The 9,487-nt window shown below is 37.0% G+C and overlaps 1 long non-coding RNA gene across 4 annotated transcripts; it reads left to right on the plus strand.

The window, feature by feature from the left end:
• The first annotated feature begins 2,586 nt into the window (after positions 1–2,586).
• Positions 2,587–3,892, plus strand: LOC130702885 (uncharacterized). Of its 4 annotated transcripts, none has more exons than XR_009004463.2 (5): positions 2,587–2,677; positions 2,736–2,920; positions 2,973–3,191; positions 3,261–3,463; positions 3,522–3,892. It is a non-coding gene; the product is annotated as an uncharacterized LOC130702885 (long non-coding RNA). The 4 variants fall into 4 exon arrangements; XR_009004464.2 differs by having other exon boundaries at positions 2,978–3,191; XR_009004465.2 differs by having other exon boundaries at positions 3,043–3,191.
• Positions 3,893–9,487: the final 5,595 nt, after the last annotated feature.

A 9,487-nucleotide genomic window follows, 5' to 3' on the forward strand; every position in this document is an offset into this window, starting at 1 on the left:
GCCATTCGTGGATTGTGGCTATTGCCTCTGCATCGCGTAGCCATACCTTAATAGGTTGATCATTTACATTTCCGCTATATATTGGTATAGTTTGGACTTCGTCTTTTCTGGAGATAGCTGCTGCTAAGGATTGGCGGAGAAAAAGGCCCAGACGAAAAAGGCCCAGACGAAAAAGGCCCGCGAAAAAGGCCCATACGAAAAAGGCCCACACGAAAAAGGCCCACTTTTTTCCAAATTGAAAAGTGGGCCTTTTTCTCCATTGGACTGGGCCTTTTTCTCCGTTAAATTTCCAAATTCCTACAATCTTTAACATGTTTCCAAAAAATATTTCCCACCTCCTATTCCGTGGAAGTTGGAATGTACAAAGGTTGCTGAAACCGTGACTTTCAATAAGGTTTGCCGATGAAACAATGTTAGCGTTTGTACGCTAGGTAATTTATATTTTTTTATTCGGTAGCAATCTGATTTTGAATTATGTTAGTATATATCTATTGCTAATATCCCGTTAAATAAAGTTCATTTTTCACAATTTTTGTTTATTGAACTACTATAGCTGCTTTAAATATAATATAAGAAATACATGTTTTTCGCACTTATCGTGTGAAATTTATATAGTAGTTTTGAAAGTAAAAAAAAGAATATTATAATTCAATATTGATTCTCATACCATTTATTTCCTTATCACATTTTCAATTCTTCACACAATTACAAAGAGCCAAATTAATGTATTAAAATCATAACCTACTGCTATAACTATGCCAGCTAGGCGGTGACTGCTGACTGGGATTGGAGCGCTTTTCACCCAAGCAATAAATATTTCGAGCAAAACAGGAATATTTGATTTGCCTAGGAACATCTATCAGTAAAACTTAAATAGTTAATGCATTGCTTTTGTTACAGAGCAACCTTTTGTTAAAGAATAACGTCACCTTTAGTACGAGAGAACCATCTACGTCTCTGGTAAGAACGCGCGCTTTTCCAGCAATTATAAATGATTTTTTACGTTCTTCGTGTCTTGTTTTCCCTTATGCACATTTTCTAGCATCTATTGGTTACCTTATTACACACACATACTACAGTGAAATATAAGGAAGCTTTGCACTTGACGTTATCAAAGCTACTAACAATTACAAATCCATTGTAATTATTTTATACCATGAAGAACTTTTTTATGGGAGTCTGTTATTAGTGAAGACACTAAACCTTTTAAAATGAATCTTAGATTTTGTTTCTTTAAATTTTCCACGGTCATGGAAAGCATGCTAGTGTATTGTTATAAAAAACTATCACGACATGGCTTGCACATGAAAGAACACGAGTTTAGCTCGTCAATGAGACAGTATCATTATTTCATACGATAAATTTGCCTGTTTTTCTTTGGTTTATTCACTTAATGTTCTTTCTTTTCAGTTTAATTTTTCTTAATGTTGGTTTGTCTTTTTTTCTGTAGTTATTGTTTTCTCTTTTCCTTTTCTTCGTTTCGTTCAGCGCAATTTATGTTACTTTCTGATTTGATCTCGTTCATTAATTGATTTGGCAAGCAATTCCACATAGTCTTTTACCTATTGCAATACAGAAAGGTTAAAAGTTTTGAAGATCTTACAAATATTTTTGTCAAATTGAAAGTTTACCCGAAAACCTTCAGCTATTTGCAGAGCACCATTTCATGCCTGTTTCTCTTCAATACTTCTTGCATTTGAACTTCAGCTTGGCCTACCAAGATTTTCATTTTTGGTTTAAGTTTTATTTTCTTTCATTTTAATCGTTGCCACTTCTGGATCTGAAGTGGTCTTTTTCAGAATGGGTGAGGAATTAGATAGTTCTCCAAAATCACATTTGCTGGAAACTAGGCAGCCTTCACTGTTAAAAATTGGTGTTGGCAGTGTACTTGCTAGTCTTGGTTTAGGAATTTCTGTTTTAACAAACTCTGAAAGACCAGAGGTTGATGACACAGAAGCTGCCTTGGTGGCTCAAGCATGTTTGGCAATTCAGGACCTCTTCTTCTTACTTTTCCTTTTTAATTTCTTGTTCATTCCCTCTAACTTCCGTTTAAGTTTGATTTTCGTTGTCTTATCAGACAATTCCAGTTTTTTCCCTGAAAATCAATGGAATAAACTGGCCGGTCTTCCTTAAATGTAAATGTTAACACATACCTGTTAAGTGTGAGGTGTTCATTCGGTTTATGTTCTTTCTTTTCAGTTTTCTTTTTCTTAATGTTTGCTTTTCTCGTTTTCTCTTGTTATTCCTTTCTCTTTTCCTATTCTTCGATGCGTTCAGCCAACTTCTTTTACAATTTGATTTGATTTCATCTTGTTTCTTAATAGATTTAGCAAGCAATTCCACATGGTTTCTTACCTATTGCAATACAGAAAGGTTAAAATTATTTAAAATCTTACATTGTCAAATTGAAAGTTTACCTGAAAACCTTCAGCTCTTTGCAGAGCACCTTTTCACGCCTGTTTCTCTTCAATACTTCTCGCATTCAACTTCAGTTTGGCCATCCAAGATTTTCACTTTGGCTTTGAGTTTTTTTTTTTATCGTTGCCACTTTTGAATCTAAAGTGGTCTTGTTCAGAATGGGTGAGGGATAATGTATCTACAGTTGACGATCTCAATAGCAATAACGTTGGTGTTGAACAGGAAGAATGTCTAGCAGCTAACACCTCACACTTAACAGGTATGTGTTAATCTTTACGTTTAAGGAAGACAGGCCAGCTTATTCCATCTATTTTCAGGGAAAAGGCTGGATTTGTCTGATAGAACAATGAAAACCAAACTTAAAAGGAGTTAGAAAAATTGAAGAAGAAGAAATTAAAAAAGAAAAATAACAAGAAGTGGTCCTGAATTGCCCAACTTGCACAAGCCACCGAGGCAGCATCAGTGTCATCAACCTCTGATCCCACAGAGTTTGTCAAAACAGGTATTCCTGAACCAAGACCAACAAGTACACCGCTAACACCAATTTTCAACAGCGAAGGCTGCCTAGTATTCAGCAAATTTGATTTAGGAGAACCATCTAATCCCTCACCCATTCTGAACAAGAACACTTTAGATTGAAAAGTAGCAACGATAAAAAAAAAACTCAAAGCCAAAGTGAAAATCTTGGATGGCCAAGCTGAAGTTGGAATGTGAGAAGTATTGAAGAGAAACAGGCATGAAAAGGTGCTTTGCAAAGAGCTGAAGGTTTTCAGGTAACCTTTCAATTTGACATACATATTTGTAAGATCTTAAATAATTTTAACCTTTCTGTATTGCAATAGGTAAAAAACAATGTGGAATGGCTTGCTAAATCTATTATGAAACAAGATGAAATCAAATCAGATAGTAAAAAGAAGTTGGCTGAACGCATCGAAGAATAGGAAAAGAGAAAGGAATAACAACAGAAAACGAGAAAAGCCAACATTAAGAAAAAGAAAACTGAGAAGAAAGAACATAAACTGAATGAACGCCTCACACTTAACAGGTATGTGTTAACATTTACATTTAAGGAAGACCGGCCAGTTTATTCCATTGATTTTCAGGGGAAAAGCTGGAATTGTCTGATAAGACAACGAAAATCCAATTTAAACGGAAGTTAGAGGGAATGAAGAAGAAATTAAAAAGAAAAAGTAAGAAGAAGAGGTCCTGAATTGCCAAACATGCTCGAGCCACCAAGGCAGTATCTGTGTCATCAACCTCTGGTCTTTCAGAGTTTGTTAAAACAGAAATTCCTCAACCAAGACTAGCAAGTACACTGGCAACACCAATTTTTAACAGTGAAGGCTGCCTAGTTTCCAGCAAATGTGATTTTGGAGAACTATCTAATTCCTCACCCATTCTGAAAAAGACCACTTTATATCCAGAAGTGGCAACGATTAAAATGAAAGAAAATAAAACTTAAACCAAAAATGAATATCTTGGTAGGCCAAGCTGAAGCTGAGAATGCAAGAAGCATTGAAGAAAAACAGGCATGAAATGGTGCTCTGCAAATAGCTGAAGGTTTTCAGGTAAACTTTCAATTTGACAAAAATATTTGTAAGATCTTCAAAACTTTAAACCTTTCTGTATTGCAATAGGTAAAAAACTATGTGGAATTGCTTGCCAAATCAATTAATGAACGAGATCAAATCAGAAAGTAACATAAATTGCGCTGAACGAATCGAAGAAAAGGAAAAGAGAAAGGAATAACAACAGAAAAAGAGAAAAGCCAACATTAAGAAAAATAAAACTGAAAAGAAAGAACATAAAGTGAATAAACTAAAGAAAAAAGGCAAATTTACCGTATGAAAGACTGATACTGACTCATGGATGAGCTAAACTCTTGTTCTTTCATGTGCAGCCATGTCGTGATAGTTTTATAGAAAAATACACTGGCATGCCTTCCATGATCGTGGAAAATTTGAAGAAAAAATATCTTAGATTCATTTAAAAAGGTTAAGTGTCTTCACTAATAACAGACTCATTTTTAAAAAAAGTCCGTCATGGTAGAAAATTGATTTGTCATTATTAGTAGCTTTGTTAACGTAAAGTGTAAAGCTTCCTTATATCTCAATGTATTATGTGATGTGTAATTAGGTAATCAATAGCTGCTTGAAAATGTGCAAAAGGTGAAAACAGGACACGAAGAACGAACAGAATTACTTATAGCAGTAGGTTATGATTTTAATATATTTATTGGGCTCTTTGTAATTGTTAAAAGAATTGAAAATGTATAAGGAATAAATGGTATTAGAATCAATATTGAATTAGGGGAGACTGGGGTGAGCCGGGACAGTGGGTGAAGTGGGACAGCTAGAGGAAAAATAGAAGTAATTGATTTAAAATTAAAAAAAAAATATATGTTATTAGTATTTGTGTTTCCTATTTAGGGTAAAAGTTTTAAACGAATATGTGAAAAAATACAAAAGTTATGTAGAAAATTTAAAAAACGGTATTTTTTTCCTTAAATTTTTCGCCGCGATTTAGTGTTTTTCTTCACAATACTACAAGTAGTTAATATTTTATACATACAAACAGGTAGTCTATTCATTTCTCTATCGTTTGCAAAAAAAAAAAATTTAATTTTAGGACCATTATTTTGAGGGGAAATTGTATTTTTACCAAAAGACTTTTTTTGGGGCTGGTTGGGACAGCAAATGTGCCTGAAATTGAACAGTAGTGGGTGGAGTTAAAGGCGGAGCTACAAAAACAGCGTTGCATTAATTAGTAAAAAAGTTACATTTCTAACTAACTTACTTCTTTAAAAAAAAGAGTATATTTAGTAGTATCCTACTGATTTATTACAATTTTTTTAATGTATTTTATGAGTATAAACTTAGGGTGTCCCACATCACCCACCCTGGTGTCCCAATTCACCCAACACCATAGGCTCCTCCCTCAAATTTTTCAAAACTTTAAAAATCTGTAAGACGTAAATTATTTATTATAAAATTCGGAAAAAAAACACGGAGGTAAAGAAAGGTACAGCAAAAATATAAATCCAGTCAAAAATAAAATCAAGCAATTTGTGAAGGAGTTATGGAACAAAAACAAAAGGTGTCCCAAATCACCCCAGTCTCCCCTACATAATCTTTGTTTTGGTCCTTGCCTCAGACGATAATTTAAGTTTGTAATATTATTCCTATAAACATTATTTATCAAATGTTAATGATAATAAACTAGTCTTCGTGGTAACATATATTTTTGTTCCCAGCAACCACAAAAGCCCCGCGGAACTCATTCAGTTTCCGTATTCCCAACGAATCAGTGGTCTTTACCTATGGCATAAGTATCGACAAAAAGAAGCTATATGGGAGATGGACTGGGGGTTGGGGGAATAATGAAAGAGGGTGGACAGAACAAGGCTAAGTGCGAAAAACATTTATTTTTTGTATTATATTTAAAAAAGCGATGGTAGTTCAATAAACAAAAATTGTGAAAAATGAACTTTATTAAACGGGATATTAGCAATATATAAATACTAATATAATCCGAAATTAGATTGCAACCGAATAAATAATCAAAGATTAACTAGCGTACAAACGCTAACATTGTTTGATCTCTGCAAACCTTAAAGAAAATCACGGTTTCAGCAACCTTTGTACATTCCAAATTCCACGGAATAGGAGGTGGGGAATACAATTTTCGAAACAAACATAAAGTTTGTAAGAAAATGGAAATTGAGCGGAGAAAAAGGCCCAGTCCAATGGAGAAAAAGGCCCACTTTTGAATTTGGAAAAAAGTGGGCCTTTTTCGTATGGGCCTTTTTCGTCTGGGCCTTTTTCGCGGGCCTTTTTCGTCTGGGCCTTTTTCGCGGGCCTTTTTCGTCTGGGCCTTTTTCGTCTGGGCCTTTTTGTCCGACCTCCCTGCTAAGGCACGCATGTCTTCGTTTGCTGCCATTTCTATCGATTGTATCTGTGGTCTATTAATAGTCCCTATATCTACCTCTTTAGTAGCTTTCAGTTCAAAGTTTTCTTGTTGTAATGCTTCTAAGTTTAGTTTTAAGGTGTTGTATTCTCTTCCTAGAGTATCTACTTGTTTAGTCGCCTGCCTTTCTAGCTGGAGGGCTTGTTTTAGTTCTTCAATTTCAATTTCTAGGAAACTAATTTTTCTACTACTTATCGCTAGATTGTGTTGGGCAATTTCAATTTCGTTGTTGCTTGCGGCGATCGCAATGTTTGTCTTGAATTCCCTTAATTGATTTTCTAGTGCTTGGTTTGCGGTTTGCAATTGGTTATTTTCGTCTGTTTGACGGGTCTGATTTAGTTGGAGGGCTTGTGAATTTGATTGAGTGACGTTTAATTCCTGTCTAAGTTGATTGTTTTCTAGTTGTAATTTTAGCAAGTTGTCTTTTTGTTCTACTTGTTCCCTTCTTAGTTGATCTACTTCTACCTGTTTTAATTCAGCTGATTTTGAAATTTCTTTATTTTTCCTTGCTTGATCCAGAATTAGCTTTTTGTGTTCTTCCTGAAGCGTTACAATTTCTTTTTCTTGTCCAATGCTTTTAGTTTCTAGAGCTTTGTAGCTGATCTGTAATTTATCTAGGTCGATTTGAGTTGCGGTAAACTTATTTAGTAGACTGGTTCCTTCTTCGAGGAGTTGTGCTTCCCTAAGTTTTAGCTTGTCTACCTCGTTTCGTAGCCTAGCTTTTTCGTTCACTAATTTAGATTTTACTGACGAGTGTTCTGATTCTACTTTTTTAATTGTGGACTCTAACAATTGTACGTCTTGGGTCTTTTTTACTAACGTAGAAATTAAATTTGATTTTTCTTCTTGAGTTTGTTCTAATTGCTGGGATAAATTCTGTGCTTGGTATTCTATTGCTTGTTGATGAGCGGCGGTTGTGTGAATTAATGTTAGACCTTGATTTTCGAGTTCTTGGATCTTCGTCTCTGCTGCTATTAGCTTTTCTGTAATTAATTTGTATTCTAAATCTTTTTCTTTTAACCTTGTTTTTAACTGTTTTGTTGCTAATTTGTCTTTAGTTGTTTCTAACTCTAATTTGTATCGCTTTATTGATTGATGGATCCCTAATAAAGCGGTTTTCAAAAAATCTCTTTCTTCTAGTAATCTGTTCTTCTTCTTACTGGGTAGATTTTCGTTTGAGTGATACTTAGTTAACTGTTTCTCTTCGTCGCTTTCTTTTGGACTGTCTTCTGCACTTCTAGTCCGTTTTATTGGAACTATCCGAACTTCTGAAATCTCGGTATCTAATTTAGGGTAAACCTTCTGTGTTGACCGTTTGGTGTCAACCAAACTCTTTCTAATAGGACGCTCTTTCACAGCTAACGACTCGTCTACTGGGGCTGTTGGTTTGTATAGATCTACCGTTAAATTGTCAGATGACATTTAAATGACTTGCCCTTATATCGCGGGGAGTGTTGACGTCTGACGACCGTCTGCGATGTCTCGGATGGTAGGTGCCTGTTGTTCTTCAGGGTTTTTGGGCTGGAAAACTTCTATCGCGGGGAGTTTAGACGTCTGCTGACCGTCTGCGATATCTCGAACGGATCGTGTTGTTCTGCTCTGCAGGGTTCCGGGCTGTAAATCTTTTGAACGAAGTTCAAAACTGGACACGTTCACCAAATGTAGTGTGCATAATGTTAAATGATATTAAACAATGCACGTATTTGTTTCGCATGAATGTATTAACTCCTGACACAGCACGATACATTAAAGCACTCTATAAGTCACGGTGTTAACTCCTTGACGTCGCAACCGTGGGCGCGTCTTTTATAGATAACGCGGGATCGTGAGTTGCGACTCAAGGCGTGGACGTGGCTGCCTACGTGGCTGTAGGCTTCCTTGGAAGCGTCGTGGGTGGTAAGTAGATGCTTGGGTGCCTCGTTGCCGTGCGTGGTAGGGGTGCCGGTGATTGACAGCTCGCTGCACTGGATGAGGAGTTAGCCTCATCACAGGTGATAGGGTCGCGCCTCGGTCTTTTACGACCAGTGTCCCACTGCTCAGGCAAAAAGCTGTAAAGAGGGGGGTAGCGCTTTGTTGGATCCAAATCCAGAATTTTTTTCAGGGTGTTGACTGCTCCCTCCCAATCTTCGGTGTAAAGATTGGTATTTAGTTGACGGATGAACGCAGCCGTGCGTTCCTCGATATGGCGCTCGTAGCGGTCACGTTCCATGTCCCATTTTTCCATGTCGTCGAGCTCCGGGGACTGAGGCGTTTGGCTGACGATGTTGCTAGATTTGTCCGGAACGGGCGTCCAATCGGCGTAGACGGGGATGGCAGCCATTGGTGCCATCACTTTCTCTGCTTGCTCGTCGGCACTTAGCCACTCGCAAGCTGCCTGGGATTGCTGGTTAGCAGAGTTAGCGCACGGGTCCATTTTTCGGGATTTTTAAAAATTGTGGAGCACAATTGAGGAGAACTTTACTCAACAAGTGTCTAAAACGTTGTGAAGTCCCTTTGAAATGTCTCGCTGTTAAATACACGACGGTTGTTATGTGATCGTTTTGATTTTGTTTCGACGAAAATGTACTCTTCTAATTCCTATAACGCATTGGTAGTTTTCGATTTCTTTGCGGGCGTCCGGTAGCATGTTGGGGTGGCAGTATTTCTTGCTGACTGATGGCGCGCCACCTGTCGGGCGTCAGATTCAAGATTAATCACCGCAGCTGCGTTGTTTCCGTGAATTGTTGTGGTGTTCTTTGTTTTATTGGACGCACCAACATGAGTTGACTCATTATCGTCTGAAGTATATATTCCTTGGGTTTCGCTGACGATATGAGAATGTTTATTGTTTTGGGTGGCGGCCATTTGCAATTCCGCTGCCTCCAATTCCACAGTTTCCAATTCCACACTTTCCGCATCCATACTTTCAACATTTCTTTCCGTACCCACATTTACTGTTTCCAAAGGTTCCAATTCCATATTTTCCCATTCACTCGCGTTTCGCTCTATGTTTTCCATAGTTTCGATTGTTTGGGTGGAAATCGATTTACGAAATCGATTCTCGAACTTCGAAGGCGTCTCGATAGGGGGACAATGTTCGTCTTTCCATAACATCGTTTCGTAC

This window comes from Daphnia carinata, chromosome 5, assembly GCF_022539665.2.
Source record: "Daphnia carinata strain CSIRO-1 chromosome 5, CSIRO_AGI_Dcar_HiC_V3, whole genome shotgun sequence".
Taxonomy (NCBI): Eukaryota; Metazoa; Arthropoda; class Branchiopoda; order Diplostraca; family Daphniidae; genus Daphnia; species Daphnia carinata.